Below are 27,979 nucleotides of genomic sequence, written 5' to 3' on the forward strand. Positions count from 1 at the left end.
GGACTTCTTTGATAGTTCATTGTCCACCATCTCTGATTCTGATGATGTTGATAATATTGCTTCACCCCACAGGGGCTGAAATGCTTGAAGAAAGAAAAACATCAGGCAATGCATCCTTCTTTGATCCAATTAGTTCCATCCCATTCCACAGACGCTTACTGAATCTAAGACGTGTCAGGTCCTTTGCGAGTTTCTGGGGATAAATAAGAGCCAGTCCATGCGGTGACCACAGCCGATGACCACAATGCTGTATGCTAGGAACGATAATGGAGGTATCTGACCACTGATACGACAACTGAGGTGAGGGAACTGAGAATACTTTCCAAAGGGCCAAAATGACAAAGGGATAAGATATCACGCGTCCACTGAGGAGGGAGAGAGGCATACGGGAAGCAGAAAAGTGGGGAGAACACCGAGAAATGGATGGTCATGCTACACTCAGGGCATGATCTGGTGTGGATGAAACAAAAAACAACAGCGACAACAACAAAACAACATGGGGCCAGTCTTACTGTCATCTGGAGCGGTCGTCCTCTGGACTCCTGCAGAAACCGTGGGCTCAGTGAAGCTCCCTCCGAGAAACATTGAGGCCAGCTAGAGCACAGTGTTTCGATCTCGGGGTAAAATCTCTTAAGTTAGCTTCTATCCTGGGGCAGAGGAGCAAGAGAGAGAAGGAGACTGTCATTTCCTATCCCCAACCTTCTAGGGGTTTTCTTTGCCTTCAGAACACAGCCTTCTGAACACATCATCCAAATCCTTTCATAATAGGAAGCAAGTGCAAGGTTTATTTGCTTTTTTTTTTTTTTCAGATTTGTTATGGCAGGAAAACCATCATTTCCAGAACCACTTGGCGGGAACTGAGGTAAAAACAAACAAACAAACAAAAACCTTTTCCATTTGGACAGGCTTGTCTTTAGCCTGTTTTTCAGAAGTCAAGACACTTGGCAACTTCAGACTTCTGAAGTGACTGAAATTGGAAATGCTCAGGACAAAACTGCCCAGCCTGCTCTCAGAGGGGGACAAGCAGGCAGCCGCTGGGCACTCTCGACTCCCTGAGCAGATACGAGAGCGCTGTGGCTGCAACAGGTCCCACGGAGCGCTGTGGTTGATGGTGAACTCGAGCAAAGAACAGAACTAGTATCTGTTCCTGTGTTAGTTTGGAGGCCAAGAAACAATAAAGATTTGGCAAGGAACTGGTCAAGAAAAAAAAAAATTATAACTCCTTGGAGATCCTAAGAGGTAAATGGTTGTTGCTTTAGTCCTCACAGGAACTTAAAGGTGGTCAGAGAAGCAGTAAATAGATGGTCCTCTGACCACAGAGAAGAGGACAATGTTCCATGAACACAGCTGCCTTATGCTCTCAGGGGACCAGCAGCTACCTGTGCCGAAGTCCAGACACAGCAGCCTTTGGACGGAAGTAATGGGGGAATGTGTGTGTGTGTGTGTGGGTGTGTGTGTGTGTGCGCGCGCGCCCACGTGCGTGTGTGTGTGTGTGTGCGCGCGCGCCCATGTGCGTGTGTGTGTGTGTGTGTGTGTGTGGTATACGAAAGATTTCATTTTCATTTTATAACAATAAGCCAAATGCCAAAAATGCACGCTACCATCAATGACTTTTTTTTAATATGTCAGTTTTAGGGACATTTTAAGGCGATATATTCCACACCATCTTCATAACCATTGATATCAACTCATAAATGAACTCATCACCATTTGCTTAATCTTTGCTTCTGGTGGGATATTCCTATTCCCATCTCTCAAATGGCTACATGGTAACTTGGGCCAGAAATCCAGGAGTCATTCTAGATCCTTCTCTCAAGTGTACTTTGACTGTGACCTCCAGAATATTTAACTTCCTTTCCCCCTCTCTCTCTCTCTTTATTTATATACCACTTCCTGTAAAAAATTGATAGTATGTTTCCCCCATTGGAATGTAAGCTCACTGAGGAAAAGCCTAATTCCCATTTTTGTTCTTCTAATGCTTAACGCATTGCCTTCAACACAAAGCAATAGATGCCATAAACACTCAAACAGTTTCACATTATGTTTTTTATGAAGGTCAAGGATTTAAAATGTCAATACTCAGGGGTGCCTGCGTGGCTCAGCTGGTTGAGTGTCTGACTTTTGATGTGGGCTTAGGTTATGATCCCAGGGTTGTGGGGTCAAGACCCATGTTGGATTCTGCTTGAGATTCTCTCTTTCCCTCTGCCCCTCTCCCACTTACGCGCTGTCTCTCTAAAACAAAACAAAACAAAAAACTAAAATTTCATAAAATGTCAATACTCAAAAGTTGACAAAACTGGCCTTCTATATATGAAGGTTTGTTCCCTAGTGGCTGTCCAGAGTCAAGTTCTACAGGACTCCTTCTCTGCTATCCCAGCAGGCTTCGTTCACTGGCCGGTGATCCCTCACAATGTGGTCCCAACCCACGGAAGGTGCCCTCCCAAACTGGGATGTGTTCAGAGTATCCACATTCTCATGTACATTCAGTCCAATAATTACTCAGCACTGCACATTAGAGGGTCAAATTAATCAATAACTCTTCAAATTAGTGCAAAGAAAATCGTTCCCAGATGTATACACCAAATGTCACTGTGTTTCATGTAAGTAAACCACAATCCTTCTGCTCAATAATCTTCTATCTTAAATATAGATAAGGCTGACACACCTAGAGATAGATAAAACTGTGGATAAACAAAACGAGTTCTTCTGACTTCATTCCAAAGGAAACATCTTAAACTAAATTAAGAAACGCCTAACTTTCCTCCTCAGAGCTTTGTTTTTTTGTTTCACTGTTGTTTATGTGATTATTGTCATGGAAGGCAGAGAGTCATTCATTTTGACTTTGGCTTTTAATTAATCCTATTCTTCTCTCACAGTTCTTTTTCTTCAATTATTGTCATGGTAGGAGGAGATTTGGGGAAATTTCTCAGTGCAAATGATGCTGTGGTAATTTTCCATCTAATTTTGACTTAAAAAAAACACTTATGTTATCACTTGGAACCATCCCATATTTTAGTTGTCTTTGTTTCATTGTTCACATGTTCCCCTTGAAACCAACTTATTTTGAGAAAATGAAAGCACTAAATTTCATTCTGGAATCCCTTTACTGTTATTTGGTTTGGGTAGTTGTTATTCGTTTGTGAGTTTCTTGAGCCAAATTTCATGTGTTTGGGCTTCCTGAACCATGCAAGCGCCTTCTTTCTCATGCTATGTGAAGGTTTGGATGCCAGGTTTCTGTAGGGTGAATTGCATATAACGGCAGGGTATTTGCTTGATTGTTTAAGATTGATTAACTTCCGATTAGTCACTTAGACTAGAAGCAGCTTCTCAGGACTGTGACAAAATAATGTTTTCATCCTTTCCTAATGAGTTCAATGTGGTTATTTTCCGTTCTGATGGAGTGAAATGTTTCTTTAATAAAATCAATTTGCACCATGCATTTACTGTTTTATTTTCCCTTGAATGCTTGGTCTAGCTCACTAGTAGTGTTCATGGGAAATACACGGAGACCCATTGTATAACCACTTATGGTGCGCTTAGTACCAGAGAACACAGACCCACAGGTGGCTTACTCAGACAGAGAGGAAATGATTTGCCTTTTAGATTTGCTCAGCTTGCATTTCGTTTATTCTGCAAAGAGCCAACAATGACACATACACTTTAGTTCCAATTTACTTTGCGCTGTTTGTCGTTTAAAATGATACAGTGTTGGGGCGCCTGGGTGGCGCAGTCGGTTAAGCGTCCGACTTCAGCCAGGTCACGATCTCGTGGTCCGGGAGTTCGAGCCCCGCGTCGGGCTCTGGGCTTACTGCTCGGAGCCTGGAGCCTGTTTCCGATTCTGTGTCTCCCTCTCTCTCTGCCCCTCCCCCATTCATGCTCTGTCTCTCTCTGTCCCAAAAATAAATAAACGTTGAAAAAAAATTAAAAAAAAAATAAAATGATACAGTGTCTGTGCTGTTTACCAGGGACCGTTGTACAAGGCTGACCAGTTCCTTCTGAATTCTGCACTTCCATGCTTTAGTGAACTAGCCCAGTCGTATTTGCCCAACAGTCCCCTGGTCAATGCTGTGCATCCCTCGCTACTCCAGTGAACAACTGGTCTGAGGACGCAATTCTGTTGCAAACGACAGCAAAAGCAACCAACTGGGCAGTAGCCGGCATTGTAATCCCACTTTCATGTTTGCTAAATGTCTTCCTTTGGGTTCCCTAGCACACCCCAGAGAAGAACTTGGGAGTCATTTACTGAGTCATCCCAGGAGGTGCAAATGAGGGCACGGGGAGAGGCAGAAATGTAGCGGGAAGGAATGGGGGAGGAGTAACGCCTAGGGGAGCTAGGGCATTGCATCCCCTTACTGTCACCCCTGCTGGTCGGGCATTGCCCCAGGGGTGTTACATCCCCAGGGTTCCCAGCTGCCCTGCGCGCTGGTTGGACAAGCTCGCAGGGTTTGGGCGACCAAAAACCAAAAACACTCAGGGCAACTGAGAGAAGCTGTCAGGAGCCTAGAAACTATCCGTTGCAGATAGGAACGAGCTCGGGTGCATGGAGGATATGGCGTGTACCTGCTGCACTAACGGCATCAAGCTTCCTTGAAAAATCTGGGGAAACCTTGTCTTAAGATGACTGCTTTAAAGATACTGCCAAATTGGATGTTGGCATAACGAGGGTACTGGAAACACATCTATCTTGTCTCCAAGAGATGAAATGGAGATTTGGAAGAGAAGATCATTGCATCTCCGGCAAATTACAGACATTATTGCGGAGCCGTGTGGTCTAGTGGTTGAGTGCAGGTGGAAGGGTCTGACCAGCTGGCTGTGGGTGCCGATGATAACACTTGCTACCTGTGTGACGTTGGGTCAGTTACTCAGCCTTTCTGGTTTTACAGCCCTGTGTCCTCATCCGTAACATGGAGGCAGTCGTCGTATCCGTCTCTAAGGGCTGTTATCTCTAAGGACCAACCGAGATCCCGAATGTAAAACTCTTAGCACATTGAACAGCCCTGAAGTATATGTTCACTATTGCCATAAGGACAAAATAACGTCCTCTGTTGCTTCTTAACGGAAGGAACTGGTGTTATTATCAGAAGCATATTGTTAGCCAGTCACGAAAAGACAAAGGCTTTATGATTCCACTTATACAAAGTATTGAAAGTAGCCAAACTCATTGAAGTATGAATGTAGGACGGAGGTTGCCAGAGGGTGGGGGAGGGGAAAAGTGGAGGGGGGGGGGAGTTGTTCAATGGATACCGAGTTTCAGATTTACAAGCTAAACAAAGCTCTAGAGATCCCTTGTGCACAAATGTGAATACATTTAACACCCCTGAACCGTATAATTATGGTTTTTTTACCACAATTAAAAATAAGATATTTTTAAAAAGCATGGTGTTGACAAGCTCCGTCACTTATCTCTATGAAATAGAGGCCTGTCCTCAGCCTTCCTCTTCTGTTGTAGTCATCGACATCAACATTGAAATCTGGAAGACATTTCGGATCACTCGTCTGTTTAGAATGCATGTCCCCCAAAATGCCGCTTAAATTATTCATCGTGGGCACCCCAGGGGAAGACCGTAGCCAGTAAGAGAGCTTCGTTCCCCTCCAGAGATATCAAAGCAGTTGTTTCTAATAGAAACACTGCCTCTAAACAGCAGGCTTCCAATAAGTTCAGGAGGATACAAGAAAAACATAATTCAAAGGTTTTGCCGATCGACACAGATCACTCTGCCTTCAGCTCCATGGGGATAGATTCAATTTTCTGATTGCACATTCCAGGATGTGGAAAGCGAATTCGTTAAGAAGAAAGACCATTGTGCAAAAGAAGACTTTGTATGAATCACCTGGCGTAACGTCCAAAAGTTGCATTATACCTGCCGGTCCCAGAGTGAGAAGTCTCAAGGTATTCCAGAACACTACAGTGGCCAAGAAGGAAGTAAATTTCAGTCATGGCCCACTATTATTTTTTTTATAAAATTTTTTATGTTTCTTTATTTGTGAGAGAGAGACAGACTATCTGTTTTTATTGGCAGTAGTAGATGAACGCCAACAAATTCTTGATCTCTATTAGAATACCCTGTTGTTAAGCTCCGGTCAGATTATCTTCTCTCTTAACACCTTTGTCTAGATGAGGTTTATTGATGAGGCTCCAAAGTTCACAGTTACAATCATATTCCTTCCCTGCTTTCTTCAGATGACTCTGACAGAGGCTTTTTGAGCTTGGAACTTACCCAAATTCTCCAGCCACGTATTTACTGGAAATCTCTTGGCTTATTTCTGCTGATCCCCTCCAGGCCAATCGGTCTACTTTCACTTTTAAAGGGGAACAAGTCCTTAGGATACCTCGCTTAAGATTTTGAGACTACTTACACAATGGAGTACTATGTGGCAATGAGAAAGAATGAAATATGGCTCTTTGTAGCAACGTGGATGGAACTAGAGAGTGTGATGCTAAGTGAAATAAGCCATACAGAGAAAGACAGATGCCATATGTGTTCACTCTTATGTGGATCCTGAGAAACTTAACAGAAACCCATCGGGGAGGGGAAGGGAAAAAAAAAAGAGGTTAGAGGGGGAGAGAGCCAAAGCATAAGAGACTCTTATGAGAGAGAGTCTGAGAACAAACTGAGGGTTGATGGGAGGTGGGAGGGAGGGGGGAGGGTGGGTGATGGGTATTGAGGAGGGCACCTTTTGGGATGAGGACTGGGTGTTGTATGGAAACCAATTTGACAATACATTTCATATATTAAAGAAAAAAAGATTTTGAGACTATGTAGCGACCATTCTGAAGTTTGCAAAGGCTTTCGCCTAGAGCAAGAACAGCAAGGCGTAGTCGTGAAATAAGAGAACCGTTTTGTGGTCTATGGCATTTCTGGCATTGGCACAGTGTCTGAAGCACATTCAGTATGCCCGGGCATTCAGTACAGGCATTCAGTACGCCCGATATGTCTTTACTGCTGTTACCACACTCATACAGCTCACAAAAATCCCCATTCCCCATGCGTGCAACTCTATGATGAGCTCGCACTAGACCATGGATGACAGAGCCAAGAGAAGAAGAGCTCAATAGCACTGTATAGAGTCCCTGGTCTGTAATAGGTGGTCCAGAAATCGTCATCGAAGAATGGAGTATAATCGTCATGGACTCGGTGGTGCCTCTGTGAAGGGAGGAGCCATCAGGCAGCAGCATGGCCGGGTGCCGCCAGTGGAGGTCACTTAGTCCGAATCCTAACTCTGTTGTTTTGCTACACGTATGATCCGAGAGGAGTCATTTATCCAATCTGAGTGGTGTCCATTTCTGCATGTGTCAAATGGAGCTGGTAGCAGTACCTGATCTCACAGGGCAGTTGAGAAGAAAACGCATGCGCAAAACCCACGCGATGATACTTGGTAGAACGGAACAACTCCGGAGTCACAGGTTCCTCACCCTGACGGTCCCGTGGTGCCCGGTGTGTTCGGCTTTGCCATCCACTTGTTGTTAGACCCTGACATGCCAATTCAGTAGCTCTTAGCGTTGGATCCCAATTTGGCATGCCACCCCTCCACCCCCACCCCATTCTCATTCCTCCTGCTTGGTCTAATCCAGCCCTGGCCTCTCTTAGCCACTTATAGAGATTTTGAAGTCCTATAGCCAATCTTCTCATGGTGTTTCCTGCTCAAGTTCTACCTTCCCCTTCTGAGCATCTCGCTGATATTGGCTGTAGCAACTTCCTTGCTATGTCATTGCCACAGCTCAGCACTAGTAACTGCTGAACCAGCAGTCTAGAGGCTTCTCTGCTGGGTCCTGTTGTAGGACAGCCCAGCAGGATCAGAAAAATCCTTAATTTTATAATTTTGGGATTACTAAATCTATCATTTTAGGATTTTATGAATATCTAAAGATCTATTTCTAGATATAGAACCTGAAGAATTTCTAGGTCGTTTCAAAACATCAGATATTCAAGGTAAAGAAGATAAATTGAATTTAGAACATCCAGTGTCACCATTTTGGGCTGTCACATCAATGCTGTTGGTGTTAATTCCTCTCTAAGCAAGGAAGAAATGAACCTAGTTCAAATACCCAGGTTGGAGCTCCAGGCCTCACGTGGCTACTGCGTATTTGCAGCGCTTTCCTTCCGGGAAAGTAAGGCTTGACCAGTCCCAAAAACCTCCCCCACTCCCAAACCCATTGTGCTGTGTGCAGACTGGGATTCAGAGTTTAATGAACATTAGTCTGGCTCTGAGGTGGGGAAAGGAGAAGGAGGGTAGTTAGTGGCAAGGAGCTAGATTGGTCCTTGTGTGGAATCGAGGATAAGTCAAGGAGTAGCAGCATCGATGTGAGAAACCAAAGCCCACACATGTCAAATGTCCATCTCAGGTAACAGTCAGAGCAGCAACGTAGAAGGGGGAGGGTTGACTAAGGAAAGAAGACCACAGTGACTGAGAGCTTGGAGTGGAAGATAAAGGTGGAATCTGCCTTTCTCAGAGGCTACAGGAACATTCTATAGCTCCTCTCCATAGGCTACCTGTCTTGTCTGGATGGGCATTCTTTTTTTTTTTTTTTTTAAGTTTATTTACCTATTTTGAGAAAGAGAGAGAGGCAGAGAGAGAAAGGGAGAGAGAGAATACCAAGCAGGCTCTCTACTGTCAGCACAGAGCCCGATGTGGGGCTCGAACTCATGAACCATGAGATCGTGACCTGAGCCAAAATCAAGAGTTGGTCGCTCAACCAACTGAGCCACCCAGGCGCCCCTGGATGGATATTCTAAAACCCATTTACCAAGGACCTGCCGCTACTGGCCCATGACATTTCCACTTGTCTGCTGTTAACATGTAACAGATTATCACAAATTTAGGGTTTTAAAACAATACCCATTTATTGGCTCACTAATCTGTAGGTCAAAATTATGGCACGACACAGCTGGGTTCTCTGCTCAGAGACTCATGAAGCTAAAATCAATCAGCCAGACTGAGCTCCCGTCTGGAGGCCCTGGGTAAACATCTGCTTCCAAGTTCTTACTTGTTGTTGGCAGAATTCGTTTCTTATGGTTGTAGGACTGAGGTCTCCAATTCCTTCCTGGCTGTCAGCTGGGGCTCACACGTAGGTTCTAGGAGCTGCCTGCTGCTCTGAGACGTGGCTCCCTCCATCTTCAAGCTAGCAACAGCCTGTCCGTGGAGTCTTTCTTGTGTTTTAAACCTCTGAATTATTTCAATACCAACTGGAGAAATCCATCTCATAGCTCCAGAGATTATGCGGGGTGCAAACATTTAGGAAGGAGTGGGAAATGTGAGGGGCCATCTTAGAATTCTACCTACCACAGCATCCTATAGATTTGTTTCATCAATAGGGTCCTTTCAGCTGTTACTGGTTTATGAGCCTGGGCTACAGTATACTAAACAATTATATATATGTTATCAGTGGTAATTCACTTTGCTGTTTTGAATTTGTTTTCATGGCAAAATCCCAGTTGTCACTGAATGTATCTACTCCCTTCTTGATGGGTGATAAAGAATATCCAGGCTAGTGCATTAGCCAAGTGAGCCAAATCAGGGACTCAGTTTCAAAGAGCTGGAAATAGGTTATGTAGCTCAAGCCAGCCAGGAGCTAAGGGTGGGGGGGTGGTGGTGGTGAGTCCTAGCCAAAGTTAGTAGCAAGTATTAGAATCCTACCAGGATCCAGAATGCAATGCCAATTCCCAAGGCCCAGAAAAAGGGCCAAAGTCTGAGATAAAGACAAAGCAGGAGCTTGGTGGTATGGAATGGGTAGAAGTAGGTTAGAAGCCAAACACAGACAGGGTCCCGGATGATTGCTTCAAATACCACTGGGGCGTCTATCTGTCTGGGGGGGGAGGGGGTTGATGTGGAAATATATATGCCCCTCGCCTTTTCATGAAGGAAATGGTCACCTACGGAACTGATGTCTCTCCACGTTAACAAAGGAACATTTGAAGTTACCAAGGGACAAGATTCACAACAACATTTTCTTCTGCCTGCTCTGGCCCTGTAGAGGCAGCCAGCCTTTCTTCAGTGTCACAGGGAGCACGTCAAGTGTTACAGATGGCACATTTCTGCATGTTGTTACTGCCTTTCTCCATAGCTGAACTAGCCAAGCTCCTATGTGAAGACAACCCTTCCTCTCCACTAAATCCCACTTGCTGTGACCTGCTCCAGCAATTTTCTCCTCTCTCTCTCTTTCATCAGCATTTCCCCTGCTACTGGGTTCTTCTGCTGGAATTCCTCCTAAGGAAAGACTTCTCTGGTCCCTATGTACGGTCCCATTTATTTGATCCCCTTGCAGCAAAAGTCTTTGAGTTATTGTTACTCACTGTTTCCCACTACTCTCCTCTGGTCCCCTCTCTAAACCATCCAACCAAGCTTTCATCCCGCACCCCTGCTGAATCTCCTCTTGTCGAGGTCACCAGGGGTGGCCACACTCCTGTCCAGGGCCCAGGTCTCGGCTCATCTGACTTGTTGTCCCAGCAGCATTGGACACTATGGATCACTCCATCCTGATATAGTTTCCTCACTTGCTTTCCGGGATCCCACACTCACTTGTTTCTTCCTTCCACCTCCTGATTGTTCCTTCTTCATTTCCTTTGGTGGGTCCTGCTCTTCTCCAGAGTGCTTCCTGCCGGGATGCTCCCAGGATCAGCCTTCAACTCTGTCCTCTATTCAACTCTCACTCCCTTACTGATTTCATCCCATCTTGTAGCTTCACTCTCCACATGCTGATGGCTCCCACAAGCAGAGACTTATTATGACAAATGCCTACTTGACGTCATTACTTGGATGTCGAATAAAGACTTTTAGATCAACATGTCCAAAAATGAACTCCCAATCTGTACCACAAAACCAGCTCCTCCTTCAGCCTTCCCCATCTTAGTGGGTAGCATATCCTTTTCTTTTTTTCACTCCTCACATCTGATTATTCAGAAAATACATTTGGTTTTATTTGCAGAAAGTATCCAAATTCTGAACGCTTTCCACCACCTTCATGGCCATCACCAAAGTCGTGCTATCACCCTTTCTTTCCTGAATTGCTCATTAGCTTCCAGACTGATCTCACTGCTTCTGCCTTTGCTCCCCTTATAGTTTTTCCCAACCTGGCAGCTGGAATGATCCTTTAAACAGGATCTAATAGTAGATTAACACGTATTTTACATGTTCGTATTATATACTGTTATATATTGTATCCTTACAACAAAGTAAGCTGGAGAAAAGCAAACGTTCTTAAGAAAATCATAAGGAAGAGAAAACACACCTATAGGTCTTACTATATTTATTGAAAAAAAATCTATGTCTAACTAGACCCACGTAGTTCAAATCCGTGTTGTTCATTGGTCAACTGTACGTCTATAGATCTCTCCATCTCTCTCTCTGACTCCCTCTTTATCTTGTTGGTTCTGTTTCTCTGATAAACTCTGACTGATAGGCTTGTGTATAATGAAGTTGTGGCCAATGGTTCAATTTGAAAGCACCTTCAAGGACAAGGCTTATGGTTTGTTCAGACACAACATTCCACCTCTTTCTTGGAAACTTGAATAGAAGTAGCTGACATTGAGGGTTAGATTCTGAGGAGGCCTGGTTAATAATTGATGGCTCGAGGGATAATACGACTCAGATGTTTGAGGCTCATAGACTTTGTGAGAATGTTTCAGTCATTCATCCTTGGGCAATGCCTCTCCTTCATCCTCTGCTTTGAAGTGGGATATTCTGGATCAAGTTGGGTCTAAGGGAGGCCAGTAAAAGTGTAGCACCATAGACTCATCCAACGTCTAGTTATTTCAATGGGTGGCTAAACACAATTGTTTCTTACCTTGGGTCTACATTTCCTTTAGATATGCAATCATGTATTCACCCATTCGGTCATTCAACATATTTCTTCAGTCCCTGTTATTTTGGGGGTTTTATTCTAGGTCTACACCAGTCTAAGTGAATGAGAGAGAGATTCTCTATCCTCACAAAGCTTCATTCTAGTGATGATAGGTGGGGGTGATAGGTAAAATACAGGTAAATGGAAAAGATAAACAAAATGATTGTACGTTGTGGTAAGTGCTGTAATGACACCAAAACCAGGCTGGGACGGGAATATTTCAAAAGGAGGATTAGAGAAGTTATCTTAAATATGCAAGCAAAAATCTAAAAAACAGGAAGGAGTTGTCCATGTGAAGGATTGAGGAACAATTTTAGCAAATAAAACAGGAAAAGCAAGTTTTCAGGAAAGAAAACAACTTATTACAGTGAAGAGTCTTGTGGAAATAAATGAAGACCAACCAAAAGAGAATAAGCAAAGGTCATTTATTCCAAGCTTGCCATAGCAAGGGAGTTAGCCATTGCCACTTATGTTCTGGCAGGGACTCAAAGGCTATCAGTTATTAATAAGTCCTGGCCATTTTGGTCCAATTGTTGAGGGGTTATTGTTTGGTTTCTTGGATCAGTTGTTAGAGATAGTGGCCTGACTTCCTACAAGTCTGACTCATAAGAAGCAGGCTGGTTTCCTTGGCTGGTTACTGTAGATAATGAGTTTGTTTCCTGGGCTGGTTGTTGCAGGCTGTGGGTCAGAGTTCTATTTTTACATATGGTCTGGCCATTGTCCATTTGTGTACTCAGTCTGCCAATCTGAAAGCACACCAGTGTATTGGGACATCTAGAGGGTTGGGGAGAGGGGCATCTGATGAGATTGGAAACGTGGCAAGGCTCAGAACACACGGGGCCAACATGAATAGGGAGCTGGATTTCTTTCTAAAGTAAAAAGAAAAATGGAAGGGTTTTAAATAGAGAGAGGTGATTGGATGGATGTTTTTAAAGAAGCACTTTGCTGCTATCTGCTTAATAGATAAGTGTAGAGAACAGTTGGGAGGCTGCTGTAAGGATCCAGGAGTAAGATAAGGGCGACTTAGTCTAAAATGATAGTACTTCAGCTGCATAAGTAATTTGTGCCCAGGAATCTTTTCTGAGCTGTAGTTATCATTTGCATATAATTTAGCTATCTATCTCTCTCCTATAGGGAGTTATTTAGCTAAACAAAGATTGAGGATCAGGTTGACTTGACAGTTGTATTTTTTATTATAGATTAATGAGTCAGCATTGTAATGTACACATAGAACTGTCATAGGTTTGGGGCGCCTGGGTGGCTCAGTTGGTTAAGCGTCCGACTTCAGCTCAGGTCACGATCTCACGGTCCGTGAGTTCAAGCCCCGCATTGGGCTCTGGGCTGATGGCTCAGAGTCTGGAGCCTGCTTCCGATTCTGTGTCTCTCTCTCTCTCTGCCCCTCCCCCATTCATGCTCTGTCTCTCTCTGTCTCAAAAATAAATAAAACGTTAAAAAAAATTAAAAAAAAGAAGAACTGTCATAGCTTTATTCAGTATGAGTCAGTCATTAATCACCATAGGTTCACTGACAAAATCATTCTAGATCCAATAAGTGAAGGGCAAACATGATGGCCATGTTGACTTCCCAACACACTGTGTGTCTGGGAAGCCATTTAACATCCCTAGAGGGCCCTTTATCTATCCTTATATTATCATTTTCTATCTTTAAATCACATGACTACTATCTATTTCTATTAATCTTTACCTTGTTAGGCACTTCTGTCCTATTAAAGTATTTCCGGACATGATGATGCTGGGTTTACCTATCCATTTACTGAACACCTACCGCATACCAAGTGCTGAGAATATAGAGGAGAACAAGATAGACATAGTCCCTTCCCTCTTTGAATCTATACAGTAGGGGAGAGGATGTACATTAAACAGGCATACACTAAAATTAATATGTAATAACACATTTCTGTACATACTATGGAAGAAAAGGTCTGAGACCAAAATGGTTGATGTGAGGGCTGCTTTAGATCTTGTAGTCAGGGAAGCATCTATTGGTAAATATCATTTCAGTTGAGACTTGAATGATGAGAATGACTCCATCAAGCAAGAACTTGGGGGGAAAAAGTATGATGGACCTGAGAAGGAACACAGGGAGAGAAAGGAAGCAAGACCGGCTTAGTGAACAAGGAGAGTGAAGATAGTGAGGGAGGTGGAGTAGGGAAGGCATGGTAAGTATCATGTCTTGAAGGTCACCACAGGGCAGGCCTGGAAAGTAAGGACTCATTAAACAGAATAGGACAGGACTATTTAAGTTTTTAAGAGATCACCCTGGTTGTTATACGAATGAGTTGGAAGAACACGAGGGCGGACTGAAAGAAGGGTTAGGAGTTCACTGTGGTTGTTCTGGGAAGATGAGACAGTGGTGACACCAGAGTGGAGGCATGGGAGGTAGAATGCAGTGGCAAGGTTTGAAAGATACTTTGGCAGTTGGATGGATGGAGCCATTTTTCTTGTGATGATGGAGTGGATGTAGAGGTGAGGGAAGGGAAATATAAACAATGACCTCCAGTTCCTGGTTTGAACAATGGGTGGATAGCTGGGAAATTATGCATTTCAATATTTCCTCCATCAGTTGACTCACATTATCAGAACTCAAATACGTGTTTTCAAATGGCGTGACTCATAGTTTTAGCTTTCGTTCACTGCTTCTCGAATATCCCCTCTAGCTTTACGTTGGCTCTGTACTCTTGCTCTCTAGTTTCCATGTTACCTAGCGGTTTCTCTACACCTGGCTTTGTAGACCTTACATCTGCTTTTCTTCTTTAGCTCAACATTTATTTCCATTAAGCACAGGAAATTTATTCAAATTCATTTGAACAAATTCATTTGGACAAATTCATTTTTCTGTTTCTTTTCTCATTGAGTGGACGCTAGGAGTCAGGCTATACTGTTCCCCAACACACACTGTAAAAATAACTAGGCTATTAGCCATAGCTGGGTAGAACTCTAAGCCCTCTCTCCATGTTGTACCCTTCAAAATAAAGATGCAATTTACTTGATCTATAATTCAATGAGTTGTGTTTAGAATGAAATCATTCACATTTTCAAGATTTACCAAGAAAATCTATTGCCTGGTTTAATCCATGGAATACATATTTTTGGTTCCACATTCTACTTTTAGCCCATTTTTTCCTTGTAAGTGTGACCTTAAAAGTTGGACAAAATAACTATATTTACATAGAGTTGCTCTAAATCATAAGGAATCTTATTTTTTCACTTTACATTTTTAGCTACATGTGTCATGAATGAATCGATTCTCAATGTAAAAATTCAAACCAAGAATTAGATGAAACAAATACAGAGTAAAATATGTAAGTTCTCTACCATCTACTTACATGTCTGCATATATATTATATATAAATAAAAGCATATTGTATCAATTGATTATGCAACTTGCTTGTCGTCAAATTTCTTGAAGATCTTTCCATATTTATATGTAAACACTGCCTCATTCTTTTTTAATAATTGGAAAGTATTTTGATGTCTGCATATTTTATACTTTTTGCCCATTCCCCTTTTTAATTTTTTTTTTCAACATTTATTTATTTTGGGGACAGAGAGAGACAGAGCATGAACGGGGGAGGGGCAGAGAGAGAGGGAGACACAGAATCGGAAACAGGCTCCAGGCTCTGAGCCATCAGCCCAGAGCCCGACACGGGGCTCGAACTCAGGGACCGTGAGATCGTGACCTGGCTGAAGTCGGATGCTTAACCGACTGCGCCACCCAGGCGCCCCTGCCCATTCCCCTTTTAAGGAATATTGAGGTTTTCCTAATATTTTGTTGTTGCAAACAATTCAAATGGTCTTTCCCATACATGCTTCCTATGTACACATTTGAGTATTTTTGATAGATTCATAGTAATTAAATTACCAAATCAAAAGATATGTGTGTTTCATTACATGGACAGCTTACTTCACATCTATCTAACCATCAACATTGGACATTAATAATCTTCAAAAATTTTCATCAGTTTGGCAAAAGTATGAAATTATTATTTCATTTTGTACTTATTTTTTATTATGGAATTGAGCATATAATATTTGCCATTATCCTTTTTTTGCATGTACAAATTGCCAGTTCATATTCTTTTCCTGTTTTTCTGTTGTCTCTGTATTTATAGGATCTCCTTCTATATATGTAAATCATCTTTATATAAATTTAAATGTTTTTCAGCCTGTCCCATGTCTTTTAGCTTATTCATGGTACCTTTGATCATGCAAAAAATTTAAATTTTATGAAGTTAAAAATTTCCATTTTTCCCTTATAGCATATAGATTTTCTATCCTGTGTAGAAAGGTCTTCCCCAACCCAAGATTATAAAAACTATTTTTCTGTATTTTATCTTACCATTTTTATAGATTAAAGCTTATAGGATGTGTGGGTGGCTCAGTCAATTAAGCATTTGACTCTTGATTTCAGTTCAGGTCATGATCTCATGGCTCATGAGTTTGAGCCCTGCCTCAGGCTCTGTACTGACATTGAGGTGCCTGCTTGGGATTCTCTCTCTCTCCCTCTCTCTCTGCTCCTCCCCTGCTTGTGCTCATGCTCTCTCTCTCTCTCTCTCTCTCTCTCTCTCAAAAATAAACAAATAAACTTAAAAAAAAAGACCTACTTAGCTTATTACATTGGAAATCTGTTTTTTGTATATAGAGTTGGTTGGACATAATTCCTATTTCTAAAACATGCAGGCATTTAGAAAACAATAAGGAAACACAGCCTTAGGTGACACATTAAATCACAAGGACTTAATAGGTATACACAGAAAATTCGATCCAAAGCAGTAGAAGACATTTTTCTGAAGTTCATATGGAACATTCTCCAGGATAGAACACATGTTAGGTCACAAAATAAATCTCAATAATTTAAAAAGATTGAAATCATAAGCATCTTTTACAACCACAATGAAACTAGAAATCAGTTACAAGAAGAATACTGGAAGAACCACAAAAATGTGGAGATTAAGCAAGATGCTACTGAACAACAGTTGGATCATTAAAGAGATCAAGGAAAAATAAAAAAAAATTCCTAGAGACAAATGAAAACAGAAATATGACAAAAATCTATCAGATACAGCAAAAGTGGTTCTAAGATGAAAGTAAATAACAATAAAGGCCTCCTTCATCAAACAACAAAAATATCAAATAAGCAATCTAATTTTACATCTAAAGAAACTAGAAAAAAAGGACAAATGAAACCCAAAGTTAGTAGAAGGAAGGGAATAATAAAGATCAGAGAAGAAGTAGATGAAATAGAGACTAAAAGACATAGAAAGATCAGTGAAACTAAGAGCTGTTTTTTGTTTTGTTTTTGTTTTGTTTTTTTACTGTTTATTTATTTATTTTGAGTGGGGTCAGGGGCAGAGAGAGTGGGGGAGAGAGAATCCCAAGCAGGCTCCACATGGAGCCTGAAGTGGGGCTTGATCTTACCACCATGAAAACACAACCTGAGCTGATATCAAGAGTTGGATGCTTAAACTACTGAGATACCCAGGTGCCCCAAGAGTTGGCTTGTTGAAAAGATAAACAAAATTAACAAACCATTAACTAGACTCATCAAAAAAAAGGGGGGGGGGCAGGAATAGGGCTCAAATAAATAAAATCAGAAATAAAAGAGAATTTATAACATACCACCAGAAATAAAATGGATCATAAAAGACTAATATTAACAATTAGACACCAACAAATTGGACAACCTAGAAAAATCGGTTAATTCCTGGAAACATGAAGAAATCAAGGAGAAATAAAAAATTCCTAGAGACAAATGAAAAAAGAAATATGACATACCCAAATCTTTGGTTCTTCCAAGATTGAATCATGAAGAAATAGATAATCTAAACAGACCAATTAGTAGTAAGGAGATTGAATAAATAATCAAAAACCTTTAAAATTTTTTTTTCAACGTTTATTTATTTTTGGGACAGAGAGAGACAGAGCATGAACGGGCAAGGGGCAGAGAGAGAGGGAGACACAGAATCGGAAACAGGCTCCAGGCTCCGAGCCATCAGCCCAGAGCCCGACGCGGGGCTCGAACTCACGGACCGCGAGATCGCGACCTGGCTGAAGTCGGATGCTTAACCGACTGCGCCACCCAGGCGCCCCTCAAAAACCTTTTAACAAGCACAAGTCCAGGACCAGGCAGCTACTGGTGAATCCTATCAAACACTCAAATAAAAATTAATACCTATCTTTCTCAAACGTTTCCAAAGATATTGAAGAGTAAGAAAGACTTTCAAACTCATTTTACAAGGCCATTGTTACCTTGATACCAAAACCAGACAAGGATACCACAAAAAAAAGAGAAAATTACAGACCAATATCCCTGATAAACATATATGCAAAAATTCTTAACAAAACATCAACAAACCAAATTGAACAATACATGAAAAGGATCATATGCCCTAATCAAGTGGGATTTATTCCAGGGAAGCAAGGATGGTTCAACATCTGCTAACCAATCAACATAAATACCTCATGCTAACAAAACAAAAGATAAAAATTGTAATATTATCTCCACAGATGCAGAGATAGCATTTGACAAAATTCAACCTCCATTTATGATAAAAACTCTCAATGAAATAGGTATAGAGGAACATACCTAACCATAATAAAGGCCATATATGACAAAACCAAACCTAATATCATACTAAATGGTGAAAAGCTGAAAGCTTTTCCTCCAAGGTCAGGAACAAAGACAAGGATGCTCACTTTCCCATTTTTATTAAGCCTAGTAGTGGAACTCCTAGTTGTAGCAATTAGGGAAAATAAAGGAAATAGAAACCATCCAAACTGGTAAGGAAAAGGTAAAACTCACTATTTGCAGATGACATAATATTATATATAGAAAACCCTAAAGACACCACCAAAAAATTGTTAGAACTAATAAATAACTTCAGTAAAGTTGCAGGACATAAAGTAAGTCTACCAAAATCTGTTGCATTTCTGTGCACTAATAACAAGATACCAGAAAGAGAAACCAAGAAACCAATCCCATTTACAACTGCATCGAAAACAATGAAATACCTAGGAATACCTAGGAATCAATTTAACCAAGGAGGCGAAGACTCATACACTGAAAACTATAAGACATTGATGAAAGAGTTTGAGAAGACACAAATAAATGGCAAGATACTTCATGCTCATGGATTGGAAAAATTAATATTGCTAAAATATCCATACTACCCAAGCAATCTAGACATTGAATGCAATTCCTATCAAAATTCCAATGGCATTTTTCACAGAACAAATAGTTCTGAAATTTGTGTGGAATCACAAAGACCCCAAATAGCCAAAACAAATTTGAGAAAAAACGAAGCCGAAGGTATCACACTCCCTGATTTCAAACTATACTATAGTCAAAACACTATGGCACTGGCATAAAAATAGACACATAGATCAGTGGAACAGAACAGAGAGCCCAGAAATAAACCCATGCTTCTATGGTCAATTAATTTATGACGAAGGAGGTAAGAATATACACTGGGGAATGTACAGTCTCTTCAATAAATGGTGTTGGGTAAACTGAACAGCTACATGCAAAAGAATGAAACTGGACCACTATCTTACAAAAAAATGACTCAAATAGATTACAGAACCTAGGACTTGAAACCATGACACTCCTACAAGAAAGCCCCCTGACATTGGTCTTAGTGGTGTTTTTTGGATCTGACTCTAAAGGCAGGGGCAACGAAAGCAAAAAAGACACAAACATGACCTCATCAAACTGAAAAGCTTCTTTCAGTGAAGGAGACCATCCACAAAATGAAAAGACAAACTATTGAATGGGAGGAGATATTTGCAAATCATATATCTGATGCTTAGGTGTCTGTTAGCCTGGTGCTTGGCACGGAAAAGTCATTCCATAAGTATTTGTTAAATGAATGTCAGTATATGTAAAATCTGTAAGTTGTTACAACCATATTATTTGCCTGGATTTAAACATTGGAATGATTTCAGACTTACGGAAAAGTTGCAAAGAAGTCCTCTATGCGTCCACCCAGCTTCTGGAAATAGCTTACCCAAGCAGAGCACAATCACTGAAAGGAGGAAAGCAACACAATGCAATACTGATGCAATACAATGAACTATGTCACCATCCTCTTTCAAATGTCATCAGTTTTTTTCACTTGGGTCTATTTTTGGTCCAGGATTCAATCCGTAAACGCGTATGTTATTTAATTGTCGTGCCTCCTTAGTCTCCTTCACTCTGATAATTTCTCAACGTTTTTCTCTTTCTCACGACCTTGACACTTTTGGAGGGTACTGGCCAGTCATTATTTAGAAAACCCCTCGATTTACATTTACCTAGTATTTTCACTGGATTAGATTGACATTATGCATTTTTGGTGAGAAGGCAGAAGTGATGTTGTGCCCTTCCCAGGGCATCATATCCGGGGATACATCATGTCAGTATATCTTATGACCGATGATGTTGACTTTGACCAATTGGTTAAGGTGGAATCTGCTGATTTCTCCATTTAGAATTAGGATCTCTCCCATTTTAATTAGTATTTATCTTGTTAGGAGATGCTTTCAGGCTATGCAAATATTCATCTCAGTTTCTATCGTGACCGTGCCCACTGATTTTAGCATTTGTCCATGGTTCTTATGTTTGCCTAAATGGTCATTTTCTCTTTTCCTCACATCTTTCATATTTATTACTTGGAATTCTATTGTAAAGAAGCATAGTCTCTTCTCCTCTACTGATTGATTGATTGATTGATTGATTGACTGACTGATATGAATATGGACTAGTGGATATTTATTCTATTCTACAGGTTATAGTCCAATACTAGAGTTTGTTTTCTCACTCAAATTATTCCAGGTTTGGCATTTTGGAAGCACTCCCAAATTGGCTCCTGGGTTCTTTTGACATTGCCCCATCATTTGCAAACAGGCCTTTACTTTCTGGCACCAAAAGATGTTCTGGGCTTATCTTGTATGTTCCCTCTCACAGTCCTGAAGTCAAAACTTTCTCCAAGGAGCCTTGGCTCCTTTTACTAGAGGACAGCATTTAGAACTGATATCTGGGCTCCGAGCGTGCTAATTGCTTCTAGGTCCTCTCAGTAGACAAAGCAGGAAATATATACCTCTATACGAACCCATGTAGATATCTGTATTTTGTGTCTATCAATCTGTATATGTATTAAAAACCATGAATTCATACTGACAACCTTTAGTTTCAATCCAATGCCAGAATTTATTCTATTGTCCCCCTTTCCTCATGTATAACTTTTTCCCCCCAGAAATGAGAACCCAGCTCTCAATACCCACAACATCTTTATGCATTTGTGCAATCCTAGTATAAATACAAGTAGTACTATGAACTTTCTCAGAAAACTTTTGGATATTACCTGGTATATAATTCCCTCGTTTTACAAGTGAGAAAATCCAGGCCCCTAGAGATTAACTTGCCAAAAGGAAGGAGCACATTAGTAGAAGAAAAAAATTATAAATGTCAGAAATTTAAAATTTTAACCTTGTGTTTATTTCACAGGAGGGTGTAGAAAGGACAGGAAATGTAATGTCAGGTAACTGCTAAGAAGCGTGAATTCACTTTTGTTTCACCATTGCTGTATGAATGATTGCATTCTGGCTTAAAGAAATGGGGCATTTGGTCAGCGTGGGTTCTGTATATAATATGGCCCAAAGCCAGAAAAATTAGGCACACTACTCATGTGGTGTTAAGAAGGCCTCCGGAAAATAGAAGAACCAAGTGTTCCGTTACTGTGTCTAATTTCTACAATTATGGACACAGTGAAATCCTCTGAGGTCATTAAAGTTTATAGGTCTTCTTATACAAAGTAGACATAAAGGATTTTCTTCCTTCTTTCTCTCGTAAATATATTCAACCTCTTGTCATTTTGTGACTGAATTTCAGTCACAGAGGCTGATATTTCCAAAGCTGAGATGAAGAGAATATTAAGTATCCTGGAAAATCACTTATTTTTTGAGCCTGAAAATTCACTGTTATATAATACCATATGTTTAGACCCGTATCGTTACACCCCTTCTGTGTTTAGTCTGTCCTCTGTGATACAGAGATTTGGGAATCTCTGTTTTAATGATGTCTTGGGTTCTTTTCTCCTAGTGGCCCAGTGCTAGACTGAAAAAGCGGAGCATTTTGCTATTGTTGTCAAGATGGCAATGGGAAAGCTATGCTCACGGCATCTGGGAACTGAAACTTCTTTTGGAGCTTCCTCCTCAGTGAACCATGTCATATGCTATGGTCAAGGTCTAAAGTTTGTTAGCGATACAATGTATGTACGTCTTGGGTTAAAGTCTAAATTCCACATACAGTAAAACCTTGGTTTGCGAGCATAATTCGTTCCAGAAGCATACTTGTAACCCAAAGCACTTGTATATCAAAGCAAACTTCCCCATAAGAAATAATGGAAACTCAGGTGATCTGTTCCACCGCCCAAAAATATTCATATGAAAATGATAACAATACAGTGATAGGATATAAAATAATAAAGAAGATATAAAATATAAGGAAAAATAAACAAATTAACCTGCATTTACTTTGGAAAACCTTCGTGGCTGGTGTGAGGGAGACAATAGAGAAGAGGGTTATTGTGTAGGACAACTTTCACTATCACTAGTGGAATCACTGCTATCTGTTGGCTCGAGGAATCTTTTCCTTTTCTTGCAACTTTAACAAGGAACCTATCCAATGACCTAGAACGCAGCAAATCGTTCCTAAGCTTCCTCTTGTATGGAAAAGCAAAGGACTGTCCATAGGTGTTTTGAAGTGACAAAAAAATACACTAGTATTTCGAGGGTATCTCAATGTTCTAAAAAATCACTGATTTCTGCCAAACACCATGGCCTGAGACCAAGCATCTGAGCATGGGAGAAGACCACCCACAATCCCACAGAGAGAGAGAGAGAGAGAGTGAGAGAGAGAGAAAGAATGAGAAGAACCTTTGGCTTTTGTGCATTTGTGATCAAGTGACGTGCCACATCATGTACTACTCATATTACGAGACATCACTTGTCTATCAAGTTAAAATTTATCGGAAGTGTTTGCTCATCTTGTGGAACGCTCGCAGAACAAGTTACTTGCAATCCAAGGTTTTACTGGATGATGTTAATTCTGTGGGAAATATTTCCAAGCAATCAACTCGGAACTTACCTCATGGGCTAGTGACATTCTGTTGAGTTCCTGTGTCTATAATAGGATGATACAGCTGAGAACTAGAATTTGTTAGTTCCTAAGTCTTTATTCGGACTCCCCAGACATTTCATTCTTGCCTTGGCTCGAACAAGCACTAGGAAATGGCAGATCAGGTCACTGCCTTGGGCTTTAAAATGGAAGCTCAACAAAGCTGCCCAATAAGTTCTGATTCTTCTTCTCTGAGAGAAGCATAGGGGCCCAAGTGAAGTCAGAGACTTCATACATTTATAGTAATCTCACAGATCATCCTTATATTCTTCAAAATGACCACTTATCCCCAGTTTCACAATTTCCTAGTTCTGAAAATTCCCTTCTGAAAAATTTCTCCTTCCATTTCCACTCCATATACATTAACGTCATGTCTTTCATAATCAAATATTTAAATGGAGATAACTATTTAGAATAATTGTAACCAATACCACAGTCTAGGGACATGAGTTGGTCACAAATCTTTATCCAAATTCAATACATATTTGGACATTAAATTAGAGATTTGGGAAATATACTCTTGTCTTGTGTGATTTAAGGAACTGGAAATTATTTCTGAGTTGTTTGATTGAAAACAGAATCCATAAAATTGCCTTCTTATGAAATGTTGAAGGAGTTATTGTTTAAATAATTAGGAAATAAAAATTTTTACCACTGAATGAGCAGTAGCCTCCATAAAGAAAATCTTCATAATGCCAAAGACATTGCAATAAATCTTCTTCAGAAAATATAGTAATTTTTTGTATTTGGAATTCTACTGAACACTTTTTTCTTATTTATAGAGGACAAACAGTATTTCTCAAAGGACTTCTTTTCTTTCCAAAAAATGTTGGAAAATGTTGCCAAAATGTTTATAACAAGAGAAATAAGCCTGAGACAAAAAACAGATATGTTATGTTGAGAAATCAACCAAGAATTGTGATGGATCGGTAAAAAAATGGATTCAAACCCATACATTTGCAATAAGAGTAAAATGAACAGAAAATTGTCCTCCAAATAGATTACATTTTGTCTTTTCCATATCTGTTGAGAAAGTTTCTCTTTAAATTTACAGGGATCCCAACTGAGTGAACTGTTTCCATAACTAGCATTAACATCAATGGGCCTCATGGTGAGAAAAGAAAAGTCCCCGGAATATGTCTAAATGACATTCTGAAATGGATCCTATACATTTGCTGCATGACTAATCTTCTCACTTTGACCCATTTCATATTTGAAACAAGGAATTAAGTTATGGTAAAAAAAAAAACAAAAAACAAACCTGTAAAATCAGCCTACCTGTCACTGAAAAGCATAGAACCTTAAAAGACTTAGAGCTGCTAAGCCACAGTCAATTGAAAATATTCAGGAGGGTAAGGTAAATACAATTTCAAGTTCTGAAAGGAAAAAGAAAAATGGATGCAAGAATTAAAACCATGGGGATGAGAAGTCAAATGAACAATCTACCTTTTTATTATATGGTCTTATTTAAAATGTTTCTTAGAAAATTGTTCTCTGAAATAGACCTAAGTGACTGAGCCTTATCCAGTATCTATCGAAAAGGACTTGCCAAGATTCTAGCATATCTCAAATTAAATTTAACTCACAATCATAATTTTCTCCATATTTTAAAATGGTGCTTTCTTGGGGCTCCTGGGTGGCTCAGTCGGTTAAGCGTCCGACTTTGGTTCAGGTCATGATCTCATGGTTTGTCAGTTCGAGCCCTGCGTTGGGCTCTGTGCTGACAGCTCCGACCCTGGAACCTGCTTCCAATTCTGCGTCTCCCTCTTTCTGCCCCTCCCCTGCTCACGCTCTGTCTCTTCCAAAAATGAATAAACGTTTAAAAAATTTTAAGAAATAAAATGGCGTGCTCTGAAAATATGTATAAACACACAGGGTTAAAATGATCTATGAGAAATCATTCCTTAATCTGTGGATATTTTCTTGGGGGTTCAAAAGTTGTTTTGTTTTGTTTTGTTTATTTATAAGCATCACATTTTTATGTGTGCTTATTTAACTGATACTGGAAAAAGTGACTATTCAATTACATTTGGATGACTTTTTTTTAATAACTAAATATCCTATGTTAACACAGTGTTTCTGTTTATATTTAGGATCACATTAGAGCCAAGTAGTTCTTCTTTGATCATTAAAAGCAACTGAACAGAGGCAGTAGATGATGTATTCAAGGCATGTGAAGTCCAAGTTGTACATGAGGAGGTTTCCTGAGATCCGGAGCCTGGACTGAGTCATCACTGATCCACGGCAAGATAGGCATGCAACAATCAAAAGAATCTTGCATTTTCTGAAGTTGGTGGGCAGAACATACCTGAAAGCCCGTTAAGATGGCAGTAATGGAGTTTAGATAAAACATAGTCCTCAACCTTCAACGATAGAGAACAACACTTAAGGGACAACATTCGAGTTAAGTTTTCTCAACAAACCTCAGAAAACGTGACGAGGAATGTTGACTGATGATGGAAATCAAGAGCAACTCTCGCCTAAAATGCATGCAGGTTTTGGCATGAAGGAGGCTGAGAGCGAAATATAAGGTGGGTGATCGGCCATCCCAGTTCGTTTAGGACTGTTTTGGTTTTATGGCCCCAAATCCCATGTCCCAGGAAACCCTTCAGTCTCAGGCAAACTGGGGTGGCTTGTCAACCTAGCTGAAAGTGTAGGGTATTATAACTGAAGTTAATATATAGATGGATATATAGATGGACCTGTTTCCTGTTTCCTCCCTCCACAATTGTGCCTTTATTTTTTAAAAAAAAAATTTTTTTTTCAACGTTTATTTATTTTTGGGACAGAGAGAGACAGAGCATGAACGGGGGAGGGGCAGAAAGAGAGGGAGACACAGAACCAGAAACAGGCTCCAGGCTCTGAGCCATCAGCCCAGAGCCTGACGCGGGGCTCGAACTCACGGACCGCGAGATCGTGACCTGGCTGAAGTCGGACACTTAACCGACTGCGCCACCCAGGCGCCCCCACAATTGTGCCTTTAAAACAAGAGAAAAGAAATACACAAAATTTGGCTGATCCTTGTGTATTAGACGTTTGGGTAATTTTCATTGGTTTTATGCCTTTCGGTATTTTATAATTAAAGGAAACTGATTAAAAGATATAATTGTTATAATATAAACTATACTTGTGCTTATATAGTAAAATAAATACGTTTGGTTACATACATTTTTTATTATCTATGCAATACACATTTTTACAGTAAATGTAATGAAATTACTTATGAATATGTAATCGTGATTATATATGATTCAATATAATAATATCAAAATGTTCAGAATCGAGCAAAAAGGCAATCTTGTGCCATAGCAGTTAGTCATACAGTCGTGTTACAAGTGACAATTAACCTAACAGTGTGCTACCTCGCAAAAGTATTCCAATTTTAATTTTATGGATGTTGCATTTTTTGTGTGTATGTAATTACTTTCTCTTTCTGGCTTCATAGATGAATTCAAGATATAAACCTTAGGGCTTTATATGTGCTTTTATGTCTAATGATTAATAGACATTTATAGACATTTATAGACTGTTACACACCAGAACAGTACATTTGCTAACTCCCAACCGTGGTTGGATTAAACTGTGGGTCACAAAAACACTATTCTTTTTTTTTTTTAAGTTTATTTATTTATTTGTATGTGTGCATGTGTGTGTGAGAGAGAGAGAGAGAGAAAGAGAGAGCGTGCACACGGGTGGGAGAGAGGGAGAGAGAGAATCCCAAGCAGGCTCCACACTGTCCACACAGAGCCTGACACGGGGCTCGATCCCCCAGTTTGTGAGATCGTGACCTGAACCGAAACCAAGAGTCAGACGTTTAACCAACGGAGCCACCCAGCTGCCCTGCAATGACACCATTCTTTAGGAAATAACCTACCTTTGGAGGGTCGTAGTTTCTATTATGAGATGTAAGGCAATCAATCACAAAATGCACCCAAGAGACAACACAAGAGTGAGACAGTCAGAGGCTACACCTAACGAACATTGACATTCCATAGTTCATGTTGGTTTAAGAAACTGGCTGTCAACAAGAGATTGCAAGTGTATACATTTTCTTAATAGGAGCTTTCCTAGACATCCTCAACAGACCTCCAGCCTGGAAAACCAAGCAGTCTACAGTGTGTTACATTTTGGTCCACGTACTTAGAGCAGATCTAATTGAGACAAATTCGTCTAGGGGGCTGGCAGCTTAAAATAGTGTGATTTTGACTTCTAGGTACCATTTAATATTCATACATTCATTTTTTCACAAACTTGAAACGATTCTCTGCAAACTAAGACTCACCTAGGTACAGAAACAAAATCCTGGGAAGGAATTTTATAACCTGCTATCGACTGAACGGCGTCCCCATAAAATTCATACATTGCAGCCCAAATCCTTAATCCCCCAGTGTGACTGTCTTTGAAGATAGGCCTTCTAGGAGGCAGTTAAAGTTAAATAAGGTCACAAGGATGGGGTCCTAATCCGATTGGACTGGTGGCCTTATAAGAAGAGGAAGAGAGAGATTGGGAAAGCATTACAGTCATGTGAAGGTGGCTGTCTCAGCAAGAAGGTTGCTCTCTGCAAGCCAGAAGGCTCTCACCAGAAACTAAATTGGATGGAAATTTGATCTTGGACTGCTGGCCTCCAGAGTTGTAAGAAGTAGATACCTGTTGCTTAAGCCACCCAGTCTGTGGTATTTTAATATCGCAGCCCGAATATGCTGGCACACCTTCGTTAGCCATATTTTCAATGAGTGTTCTGAACCGGATGTGACTTCTGATAGATCTGACCCTGTTTCTACATTTCTGTGCAAGTCACAGCTGACACTGTAGGGCCCAAACTGTGATGCAGGCCGAGTTGGATTTTGGAACAATGAAACTCCAAGTTCTTTGACCTTTTGCCTCCACCGTGTTCCATCCCCATGAAAACATGCAGAGTTCTGCTACCAACAATTTCCACCCGAGTACAAGTAGCCTCACAATGTT

At 40.5% G+C, this 27,979-nt stretch overlaps 2 long non-coding RNA genes across 2 annotated transcripts in view; one reads left to right on the forward strand and one right to left on the reverse strand.

Moving 5' to 3' along the window:
* Positions 1–3,437, forward strand: part of LOC123385296 — a 34,932-nt gene extending 31,495 nt beyond the window's left edge. The window contains exons 2-3 of the long non-coding RNA XR_006597555.1: positions 73–300; positions 810–3,437. This is a non-coding gene — a long non-coding RNA (uncharacterized LOC123385296). The remainder of the gene's footprint in view (positions 1–72; positions 301–809) is intronic.
* Positions 57–27,979, reverse strand: LOC109499562. Its single transcript, XR_002742187.2, has 4 exons — positions 27,662–27,979; positions 19,810–19,883; positions 513–647; positions 57–193 (listed from the first exon to the last, which is right to left on the reverse strand). It is a non-coding gene; the product is annotated as an uncharacterized LOC109499562 (long non-coding RNA).

This window comes from Felis catus, chromosome B2 (assembly GCF_018350175.1).
Source record: "Felis catus isolate Fca126 chromosome B2, F.catus_Fca126_mat1.0, whole genome shotgun sequence".
Lineage (NCBI taxonomy): Eukaryota > Metazoa > Chordata > Mammalia > Carnivora > Felidae > Felis > Felis catus.